Below are 12,177 nucleotides of genomic sequence, written 5' to 3'. Positions count from 1 at the left end.
TGGAAGGATGGAAGGGTGGAAGGGTGGAAGGGTGGAAGGGTGGAAGGATGGAAGGGTGGAAGGATAGAAGGATGGAAGGGTGGAAGGATAGAAGGATGGAAAGGTGGAAGGGTGGAGCAAGGGCCTCCTGAGTAGCAGACGCTGACCATGCATGGCCTTACTTAGTTCTAGAGGAGTAAGCTTCTCTATATTTTTATTAACCCAGAAACTGAGATTCACAAACCAAGGAACTTACTCACATTCCCCCAGTGAGCACCGCAGTCTGACTCCAGGGCCCGCCCTCTTCCCACCACCCTCTCTAATTCTCTCCTGCTGACAGAAATTTCCCATGTTTGTTGTCCCCGCTCTTGGGGCAGGGGGAATGCCTAGGGTTTTCGCAGTTGGCATTTGGATTAACAGACAATTCAGAGATGTAGGAACTAGCTGTGTCTCCAAAGAACTAGGAACATTCAGGAAGCTCATTTTATATTTGCTTATGATAAGTGTCCCAAGTGTGAGCTGGAAAACATTCCCAACAAGATACTGACATCTGTTCCACACCTGGAGGCATCAGATACCCCTAAAGCTTTCTCATAACACGGAGGTGCATCGTATGGAGGTGGTGGCACCCAAAAGTTCTCCTAAACCCTGGAAAGAGGCGCCCTTTGATAAAAGGACCCTTTTAATTTAGAGGGGGAAAATCTCTCCATGTTATTTCAGAGTTTTCACGAACCAAACACATGGGTCTCTTGCAATTAGTAAATATTCAGTGATGTCCCTATTTAAACACGGGTTTATTTAGGAACTTACAGTTAAGTTCAGTTTGGCACTTATAATAATCCTGAAATAATTCATGGTTTTGACTCTGGAGGAGTTTTGATGTGACACGAGGGGTGGGCCAACTTGGGCAAGCATGCAGCTGAGAGCTGGCTTCAGGCTGGATTTCTTCTAGAGGGTTTAGCGTCTTCTTCACCCAATCCCTCTGCTTCAAGCGTTGCAAGGCTCATGACAGATTTTGACTCAGTCCGGACTCACGTCAGCCTTGAAGTTAGGAATCATTCCCAGTGTTTGCACAGTGTTATCTTGAGTCAATCTCAGGGTCTGAACATTTTTTGAGCCATCCCATGAAGAGATCTGTCCTAGTAAGAGGCTGACAATTAAATTCCTGCTCTTATTCTAACAATGAGTCAACTTAATCAAGACGTGGTCAAACATCTGCCTTGATGATTGGTCAAATGAAATATCCCATTACTACTGCTCATAAGAGTTCCCGTTGTCAGACACTTTATGTGCTCAGCATTTTCTAAACATGTCTATTAAGTCATTTCAGCTTCCTAACAACCCTATGAGGTGGGTATAGCTTTTTCTCCATTTTACAGAGGGTAAAACTAAGGCCCACAGGAAATGAGTGACTTTCCCTGGGGTACTCAGCCAGCTAGAGGCCAACTCTCATCTGTCCAGCCAGTACCTGACCCCAACCGCTATGGCCGTGGCCTCTGCAGCAATGATACCACAGCTCAGGCCAGGCACATAGTGGTCAGTTCCTGATTCTATATGGGAGTGGACACTAGTCCACAACTTATTTATTCAGCAAGAACTTTACAGCATCCTTTTCAAGCCAGGCACTGTGCTAGTCTGTATAGATTTGCTAACATGACCAATGATCTGGGCCACTGCCTCAATGTCAGTCTAATAAAGGTGAGACGTGGACATAGAAACACCCATAAGCCCATCTGCACTGAGAGCTGTACACACAGAAACCAGGGAAGGGGTAGGATTTATAATTTTTTTAAATCTGATTTAAGACCTTTCCACCAACCCACCTTCTTCCCATTTATCTTAAACAAAGAAAACTGAGGCTCAGTACCTAAGGGATCTTGCCAGAGTTCACGCAGCCAGCGTATCAAACTGGCTGCAAAGCTCCTGCCACCACCTTCCCTGCCTCCCAATTTCTGACAATTTCCAACTCCTGACGATTAGGGCTGGCTTTGGGAGAGAGGTATAAAATTTGTGAAATGTCAGAAAGATTTTCTTTCCATGGCTCAGCTTGCTTAAAATATTTAAGGCTGCCAACTGTTGCATCCTGGCTACAATTTAGGATCCAGAATATGTATGCCCCGCACTCTGTTCATATTGGCTGTCCAAATACAGATATTACAATTAAAGGAAGAATGAATGAATTAATGAAAATATTCTACTCATCTATTTCCTGGTCTCCCTCCCCCACCAGACCCTTAAAGCAAGGGACCAGATCTCATTAATCTCTGAATCCCCAGTACAGATTCAGAGCAGATGTTCAGTAAGAGTTTATTGAGAACCAACCAGAGAATTTTAAGAGGTGGCTGGTTTTAGGGGAACCTGGGATTTGCTTCCCCCCTCTTCCCCATGATTCATTAGCACCAGTGATTGACAGCAGTCAGAGGGAAGGCTGGGTATAGTTTGCTGTGTGTGGGGGGGCAGACTGAAGGAAAGACTCTGCTGAAGGCTCTATCCCCAGGTATTTACCAGGTGATGCTTCTGTCCATGAGTCCTCTTCCCTCATGCCTAAAGGGAAATTAACTGATACCGCTTCCATTTACTTAATTCTGGAGCTTCTCACCCTAAGAATTCCCACTGTGCTTTGGGCAGCTTGTAGCAACTTAGCGACTACCATGAAATCCAGCTCACCTGTTTTCAGGGGGTGAAGTCAGCTAGCTCAGAGACATTCCTAGTAAGCGGCCTGATTCATTTGTCCATCAAACGTTGGTGCAATGTCTGCAGTATGCCTGCCCTCGTGGAGCCTTTGGTCTAATGGGGAAGGAAAGTTGCAGGCTGACACTCTTTTTGAAGGCAAGTTATATGGCACTGTAAAGTACAGAAGAGGGAGATTTGACCTGACTTTTAAGGTTTGCAGGAGGCTTCTCTGAAGATGTAATGGGTGACTTGAACCAACATGTAGAAGTCGACTGGGCAGAGAGGTAGGAAAGCATTTTAGGCAGAAGAAACAACATACTAAGGACCAAAGGGAACTTGATGCATTAGGGGAACTGAAAAGTGGCCACTGTGGGGATGACTTGCCTGAGTTCACATTTCATATTAATAGAAAGTGCAGGAGTTAAAAGCCTGAATGGCTGTGTAGGGTGGCTCACGCCTACAATCCCAGCACTTTGAGAGGCCAAAGTAGGAGGATCACTTGAGGCCAGGAGTTAGAGACCAGCCTGGGCAACGAATCGAAACACCATCTCTACAAAAAATTTTAAAAATTAGCCAGGCGTGGGGGGGATGCAGCAGTAGTCCCAGCTACTCAGGAGGCTGAGGCAGGAGGATCACTTGAGCTCAAGAGTTCAAGGGTGCAGTGAGCTGTGATTGGGTCACTGCATTCCAGCCTGGGCAACAGAGTTGAGACTCTGTCTTTAAAAAATATATATATCCAAATGTTAGGCGGATTTGCATATGATTATTTATTCACCTCTTTGTCACCAATAAAGGAGGTTCATACAAAACCCTGTAGAGAAAGTCTGACATCATCTGAGTTACTCCAGGAAGGAGCAAAAGCAAAGTCAACATGAGGGTGTCGGGGCCTTCCGATCTTTCTGTCCTCATGGAATGGGGGGTGAAGGATGTTGGAAGATTCTACACCCGCTGCATGCCTGTACATTTTACTGTATTCTTTCTAGATCCTTGAGACTTCTGTAACAGTCAGCTAAGGCTGCCATAGTAGAATACCACAGACTAAGTGACTTAATAGAAATTTATTTTCTCACAGTTCTGGAGGCCAGGACTTTAAGATGAAGGTGCCGGTGGAGTTGGTCTCTGGTGACGCCTCACTCCTTGGCTTGCAGGTGGCCACTTGTCACTGTGCACTCAGGGTCTTTCCTCCGTGTGTTCACAGTCCCAGTGTCGCTTCCTCTTCTAAGGACACCAGTCCTATTAGACAGGCCTTAATTACCTCCTTAAAGTCCTACCTCCAAATGCAGTCACATTCGGGATTAGAGTTTCAGCATACGTAGGCGGGGGTACTCAGTTCGTAACACTCACAGAGTTGTCTGTTGTTGCCGGGATTGATGAGATAATACAGATAAAAGGCCCCGTAACATCAGCATCTGCCCAATAGATGCCGAATCTGCACTTGCTCATCACTCCCTGTGTGGGGAGCCTGGTCACCGGCTTCCTGCCTTTCCAAGTTGACTTTTTCCATCGAAGTCCCACGTGTATGAGTTCATGCCAGTGGAGATGTTAGTTGCATCTCAGAGAAACGGGGGTGTGGGGGTGCTCAGGGGTAACATTTGCTGAGCACTTACTGTGCCTGGCACTAAGCACTTCACGTGTGCTAACTCATCTAATCCTCAACAGCACCTCTCAGGAGTCCATGTTACTCATTTATAGCTGGTGTGAAGGAGACACAGCAAGGGAACTCATCCAAGGTCATCAAGGTCGAAAGTGGTATAACTAGAATAAAAACCCACATATGTATGTGTAACCACTTCGGGAGACTGTAAAATGAGTCTAAAATATGATCCATTTGCTCAGCTTCAGCTGAACTCCCCTGGACAGCATCCATTGCTGGGAAAGGGGCAGGCAGAGAGATGGCCCCCCTCATACCTACCACCTTTGAGCCTCCCTGCAGCAGCCTGAGGGAGGTTCACCCACCTCCTGCAGGGAAGGAGAGCTCTGGCCAGGTGTGCCAAAGCTGACCCAGGCCTGGAGTAGGGATGGTTGTGGGTGGTATGGAGTTTTCCCCCACCCACTGGGAGGTTACTTAATCCTCCTCCATGCCAGTATAGTTACCCTTTTTCAATTCTAGTTAAAATTGGACCCTACCCCCCATCACCAATAGAAGAAATGAAAGGTTGGTTAGAAATGTGGAACAGTACAGAAGTCAACAACAGGGATGGTGTTTACCAGCGAATGAAAGAGGGTGGCCAGGGGAGTTTTCCTTCAGTGGGGATAAAGTTACAGTTCTGCAAAATGAGTAAGTTCCAGAGAGCTGCGGGACAACATAATGCCTGTAGTTAATAGCAGGGTTTCGTGTATTTTAAAATATGTTGTGGGTAGATCTCATGTTACGTGTCCTTGCCACCAACAACAACAAAAAAAAATAAGGGACACAAGAAAAGTTTTGGAGGTGCTGGAGACGTCGATTCCTAACCCGTGGCGAAGGTTACATGAGTGTGTGTGTCTGTCCAAACTTGCCACGTTGCGTACGTTACCTATGTACAATTTTGATCACCCCACATATACCTCAGTAAAGCTACAGCAAAGTGGGGAAAGGCAGACAGGAAAAGACGTGACCTGCAGAGGAGATATTAATACGATTAAACTGCAAGCGGTTTCTCCACGACAAGCGCAGAAGCCAAATGACAATGGAATAAAAGGTTCCGCAGATAACAGGCACTCAGCAAATGAGCAACCAACCTTGCTACACCACTCAGAAACAATGTTTTGGAGAGATAATAAATCACTATCTCTGTGTTTGTTTTCCTTTCTCCCGAAGTACAGTGTTATTTCTCCCAGTTCCCCAAGGCTTTAGGGAAAGCCCTACAGGGAAAATTAAAGAGAAATAGAAACAAAAAGCTGTCACATAGGAAAAGAATTCAGATTTTGTATGTTTCCTCAATGAGTGAGGAAACAGGGAAGCAGATTTTGCTGAAGAATTAGATGGTATTTTTTAACTTTCCAGTTGTCCCCAAGATAGGAAAGGACAACGGAGAGATATTCACTAAGAGGCTGGATATTACTCGGTAGAAATGTCCCAGAAGGGCCCTAAGGACGTGGGCCTGCCTGGTGGCCTCACCGTTTCCTCCCAGACTAAGAGGGGCTCTGGGATGAGGCATTTTGGTCCTGCTCTGACCAGTTGCTCAGACACTGACAGAAACCCTGGGGAGTTAGCAAGAGCCACATAGCCCAAAGCACGGTGAAAGCAGTAAAACAACAAAGACACTGAAATTTAGACTTTGTCGTCAACTTTGTGTCACAGCCACTGCTCTGACAGCACTGAACTCACTTCCCATTTTCCTTCATTAACAATTCCTGAGTATCCGTGTGAGCCTAACCCTACAGTGAGCATGATGGGTACCGTCCATGTCCTCATGGACACATCCACCACACAGCACCAGTTAGCTAGTAGACTCGGTGACAGTGTCCAGGTGCATAGGCCAGCCTGGCTTGAAGCTGGGACCTGCTGCCAGGGGACTGGGGATGGGGTGACAGGGCCTCAGCTGCAACCCTGAGGGAGATACCACACAGATGACAACATCTAAGCATTAGAAAGTGCTTAGCGCATGACCAGGGGGATCCCCAATGGAGGAGCAGACCAAGGGGAAAGCAGCCGAAAGCAAGTCTAGAGCTGGACCACACAGGGCCTTAGGAACTGGGCTTTGTCCCAGGGTGGCTATTAATGGCAGAGAAGGGCTGTAGGCAGGACCATGGAAGGAGGGCAGCCTCTACCCAACATGCCAGGTGTCATCTGGGGCCTGAGTCTTACCTGCATTTAAGGAAGGACGTCTGCTTCTTCACTGGTGGGGTGTCAGCAAGACAGAGGTGCTGTGCCTGCTGCTGCCTGGAGAGGGACCTTTTGGAGAAGAAATGAGACTTGTCCATAGCGTCCCCTTCCTCACTTTCGACATGACAGGCTTCTGGGCTGGGGCCAGGACGCCCCTGGAGAGGGGATAGGGCCCTGTCCTCTGTGTCCAGCACCTTCCCAGCCTCACTTGGAGGGTGCACCTGCTCCCGCAGCCTAGTCCTGCCCGCTTCTGCGCACCTTGAACAAGGCCAAAGAGAATTAAAGTCCAAGTGGTTCTCAGGTCACTGCCAGAGGATGGAGCCATCCACACATATCTGGGATCTCCGCAAAGCCAAAAAATAAAAGCAAAACAAAATTGGCTTTGTCTCCCTTTTTCTGAGTCACCCTTTTTGTCTTACAGTCATGTGTGTTTTAAAGGCTTCGTTCAGCATTTTTATGAATATGTGTGGTTGGAGGATTATGCATGTGTGTGAATTACACAGAAATCTGGCACCTTGCCTGATGGAGAACCACTTCATTTTGAGGATTATCTAAAAAGCAAGAATTTTTGCCAGTCACTTTAAGAGGCAGGGGCAGTGACTCAATACCAGAGAGAAAGAAAATGGGTATGCTCACACACACAGTGAGCTCTGGACACCTGGGGCCCAAATTTTACACCTGGCCTTCCTCAGGAAAAGTGAAGAAATTATTTCCTGAGTCCCTAGCATGGGCCAGGGCCTATGTGCTTCCCACCCTCGTCTGCAACCCTGCTGCCGGCTCTGCAGGGTGGAGGCAAGGCTTCAAGGACCCTGCCGACCTTCCACAGCTCCTCCCACCCTGCCTGGAGGTCCTGTGCTTACCCAGTGCTCTCCAGCCGGATTTGGAGAAGGAAGAACTGGAGCTGCCTGCTTGCCCAGGGCTTTGTTTCCTCGGGTCTGGAGGACTGTGCAAGTGAACAGCCAGCCAGGGCAGCCCCCGCAAAGCCAGTGGAAGCCAAACCCATTTGCGGGGGAAAAGCCTCTTCCCGGTGGGGAGCACAACAGGCTAGCTGTGGTCTGCTGTGCCCACCAGGGCATGCATGTGGCTCTGCCTGGGATCAGCAGCAAGGCACATGGTCCCCACTGGGTGCTCCCTACCCTCAAAGCTAACATGCCCTCTCCTGGCACCAGGTGGCTCCAGGTTTGGAGAAGACAAAGGTAGAGTGATCTGTGTTAGTTTCTAGACCACAGACTAGAAATAGCCGTAACAACAGAAACTTACTCTGTCACAGTCATCAAGGCTGGAAGTCTGGTGCTGGCCATGAGGGTGCCTTCTGAGGGCTGTGAGGGAGAGTCTGTCTCGTGCCGCCGTCCTGGCTTCTGCTGACTGCTGGTGATCCTTGGCATTCCTTGCCTTGGGGATGCCCCAGTCTCTGCCACTGTCTTCACGTGGTCTCTCCCTGTGGGTGTCTCTTCACCTCTCCCTCTATGCATGTGTGTCTCTCTGTCCAAATGTCCCATTTTTACAAGGAAGTATTCACCCTAATCGCCTCATTGTAATTTGATTTCACATGATTATCTGTGCATATCTGAAGTCCTGCAGATTAGGACTTCAGTAGATATAAATGTTGGATGGACATCATGTAACCCATAACAAGGTCCTGGGACTATTTCCATTAATCCCAAGTGTATGAGAATTAAACATTTCTCCCTACCAACTGTTAACAAATATCATTTGTTAAGAGCACAGACTTTAGAGACTTCCTGAGTTTGAATCCTGACTCTCCACTAACTAGCTGTGTGACCTTAGGTTGCTTATTTAGCCTCTCTGTGTTCAGTTTTCTTAACTCTAAAATGAGATGACATACACATTAAATAAAAATATATTTACAGTCTCTCATCTTATTCTATTATATGTCCTACCATGTTTGGAAAGGCTCCATCTAAGAACAGTGAAAGTGTTAACATATACAATACTTACCACATGCCAGGCACTGTTCCAGATGCTGCTGTAGATATCAATGGGTGAAATTGAATCCTCATAGCAATTTTTTTTTTGAGACAGTCTCACTTTATCACCCTTGGCAGAGTGCCATGGCGTCATAGCACCTCAAAGTCTTGGGCTCAAGCGATCCTCCTGCCTAAGCCTCCCTAGTAGTTGGGACTACAGGCACCTGTCACAATGCCCAGATAGTTTTATAGAGATGGGGTCTCAGCTCTTGCTCAGGCTGGTCTCCAACCCCTGAGCTCAAGCAATCCGGCTTGACCGGATTTGACCTCCCAGAGTGCTAGGATTACAGGTGTGAATCACTGCTCCTGGCCTCTTCACAGTGATCTTATAAAGTGGATGCTATTGTCAGTCTGGATTCACAGAAGCAAAAATTGAACTCTAGAGATTAAGTCATGTGGTTGCAGCCCCACAGCCACTAGTAGAGAAGTCAGGAACCAAATCCAGGTTTGTCCAACTCCAGGGCCCTCTAGGAGCCACTGTGACTGGCCCTCTCTCCAGGAATAATAAAAGGGTCTTGTAATCATGAAGAGTCCTAGGCCACCATCTTCACTGGCCCAGCAAGTTCACAAAGGCCCAACTCTTCTCACAATGTCAGACCGCTGAGGAAATGCAGTCTTTAAAACAGGCCCACACTTGAAGGACATTTGTGTCTCCTCCTAGCCCTGGGATGGCTTTGGGAGGGGTCCCCCCAGAGAGTCACCCCCCACCCCCAGGGAATGATGGTCATCTCACAGACATCTTATCTCCCTGCTTTTGTGTCTTCCTCCTAGGGAGGGCCGTCAGGACTGCTGTGCTGATAAAGGAGAGCTCTGACTTTGAAGGAAGAAGAGATGGTCCCTCCCCGCTGTGGGCCACCCTGGACAGTGACTCCAAGTGGAACTACTTAGCTCGCGGGTGCCTGGCAGGTGCCGGAACCCCAGCTGCTCTCACACGCACCCCCAGAGGACTGGTGGGAATAGTTCATAGTGCCAAAGTCCTACTACTGCGTTTTCAATGGGTCCTTGTAAATAGTTTGCTCCTCTGCCCAGCCCTCCCCTCTTGCTATACTGGAACCAATTTGTATAATGTGGGAATTTTGTTACCTTTTTAATCGAGGGCAACTTCCTTTTCCAGCACTACCATTATAAGGTTTTTCCCAGGAGGGAGGGCTAACCACATTGCTTTTCTCTTTTCTCTTTTTCTTTTTTTTTTCTTTTTATTTTATTAATTTGGGGGAGGGAGTGTTAGAATTAGTGCCATGATATCTACTGGATTCTAAGTAGGGAGAATTTATTTTTAAAGATAGTCTGAAATTTAGGAGATTTCCTGGCAGGAAAGGCTGAGATCCAAGCCTCTGTCTTGACTTGGAGAGAGTTTACAGAGGGCAGATCTTCCGGCTCAAATCTGTTTCCAGTTCTTCTTCCAGCTGCCTTGAGGGATCCATGCACGGGCAAGGCCAAACGCGGGTCTGGCTTCTCAACTGCTTGGTCTGGCACCTGGAGAACTGGGCAGCAGGTGGCTGGCCTCTTTAAGCACCTTTTTAAGTAACTGCAGAAAGGGCTCCCACATTTGGTAGCAATATCATGCCTTTTATGAAATTAAAACAACACAAAAAAGATCTTTCTATCTAGATGGTACACAGAAAGATAAACTGCTCCGGTTTTCATTTCTCTTCTTAACTGCCTTTACCAGGTGGGGTATTTGACAAGATTTCAGCCTGCAGCCTCACCATGAATTGATTTTTTTTGTTTGTGTGTGTGTTTGTTTTGGGCCAATTTTAGATACCTGAGTGCACTTTTTTTTTTTTTTAAGTTCTAACTTTTAAAGAAGGAAAACAGAGAGAGGGGCCCGGTGTCAATGTTGCAATATGAATTATGTTTGCAATCCATTTCCTCCCTCTCCCACTGCCCCCATTGGAGTACACTGCACAAATTAAATGCTAGGGAGTTTGAATAAAACCAATTTTTCTAACTTGTTGCTCATTTGTTGTAACTCAATAAAGCAGAGACTAAACATTTTTATACCTTTTCCTCTGCTTCTCGTTCTTTATTGCCGTCTAGCTCCCAGGGGCTCACAGGAGGGTTCCAGCGCAGCCAGCTCCCGTTTCAAATCGATAGGGTCACATGGATCATCCTCCATTTTGGAGAAGTCTGATATTGCAAGCTGGACTTACAACCAGGATGTAAATGTTAACTTGGGGATCTTTGTCATAGCGCTCTGACACAGCGGGGGAAGTCACAGGCCCTCCATTCTCCGGGATCTTCACGTGCACTGCCAGGAAGAGCACTGCAATGGGAATCAGAAGACCCGCAGTGTCCCTGCTCACCCCTGGGTGGCCTGAGCTAAGTCACTCCTCTCCCCCCAGCTGCTGCTGACTGGTAGCTGGGACACTGCCATTTCTCTGAGAAGGTGGCTTTTACATGTCTCTGTTAAGGTGAGGTTTAAAGTGTCCCTCACCGTTTGTACTTGACATGCGTCTAGACCAGCAGTTCTCAAACATGAGCCGGCACTGGAATCACCTGGAGAACGCTGTAAAGCAATGCGGTAGATCTGGGAGGGGCTGAGAATGGGCGTAGCTAACAGGCTCTGCTGGTCCTCACACCTCACTTACGAGATCTCTGGTCTCATTCATTTTTACAGGAACCTACAAACGTGGCCAGTTTATCTAAACTAAGCATGTGTTCATTCTGTAGATAAGGGGAAAGACCTCCCTCCCCCCACTTCCCCAAATACAGGAAATACTGGGAAACTGAGTGATTCAGAAGAGCCTGGCCTTCTCTCGATGGCCTCCGTGCCCCGTCCTGTGGGCTCCTGTGGGCTCCTGTGGCACCATGCCTACCTCTGTGCAGACCCCCCACCACACACTCTCGAGTCCGTTTGCTCAGCTTGTCAGTTCTCTCAAGCTGGGGGCAGGGCCATAGATTCTCCATAGCTGTGCCTAAAATCCCCCCTAATTCTTACTACTCAGAAAAGTTGAATTTAGATAGCTATTCAAAAATAAAATTAATTGCAGTGGGTACCTGTAGTCCCAGCTACTTAGGAGGCTGAGACCAAAGAATACTTAAGCCCAAGAGTTTGGGGTTGCTGTGAGCTGCGATGCCACAACACTCTACTGAGGTCGCTATAGTGAGACTCTGTCTCTAAAAAAAAAAAACAAAAAAAAAATTGTTTTTTTTTTTATTGAGTCCTTACTGTGGGTTAGGCCTTATACTGCATGATTTACAAACGTATTCCTACTTTACCTCTATAACCCCATGAAACAGGTGCCCCCATTTTGCAGATAAGAAAACTAAGGCTTAGTGAGGTTTTGTAATAAGCCCAAGGTCATGCAGATTCTAAGCAGTTATCATGGAAGCCTACCAGTCTTGCCTATTACATGTCCCTAACCTGCTGCTATGGTAAAGGCAGCCTCTTTTCCATGGGAACCTCCCCCCTCATTCCATGAGTTTCTCCCAGGACTTCTGACAGCACCTGCACCAGCACATGGCCTGAGCCTGGCCCAGGCACGTGGTCAAAGCCAGGCCAACTGAGCTTCTTCCTAAGAGCTGGATCCTGAGCAAAAGAAGCTCATTTTCTGTTTGGGTGGATGGATTAAGAAGGTGTGGGGCTGGATCTTTCTCCCCACCCAGAGGGAGAAAGTTTTTAACATGAGTTAAAAACTCAGAGAGAAAAGCAAGCAACTATTTTAGAGTACTGTGGCTGTTGGGATAATGTGCAATACTTCCTTAGGGAACGAAGAAAACCCCAGA

The 12,177-nt window shown here is 47.4% G+C and overlaps 1 protein-coding gene across 1 annotated transcript in view; it reads left to right on the top strand.

Moving 5' to 3' along the window:
• Window positions 1-10,451, top strand: part of ZHX2 (zinc fingers and homeoboxes 2) — a 163,235-nt gene extending 152,784 nt beyond the window's left edge. The window contains exon 4 of the mRNA XM_003782373.3: window positions 9,220-10,451. The gene's annotated coding sequence lies outside the window, so the exon portion shown is untranslated. The remainder of the gene's footprint in view (window positions 1-9,219) is intronic.
• The last annotated feature ends 1,726 nt before the right edge of the window (window positions 10,452-12,177 follow it).

Source organism: Otolemur garnettii, unplaced genomic scaffold (assembly GCF_000181295.1).
Source record: "Otolemur garnettii isolate 467f Iridium unplaced genomic scaffold, OtoGar3 scaffold00004, whole genome shotgun sequence".
Classification (NCBI taxonomy): Eukaryota; Metazoa; Chordata; class Mammalia; order Primates; family Galagidae; genus Otolemur; species Otolemur garnettii.
Note: the sequence above shows the minus strand (reverse complement) of the source record. Positions and strands in the feature narration are given on the sequence as shown.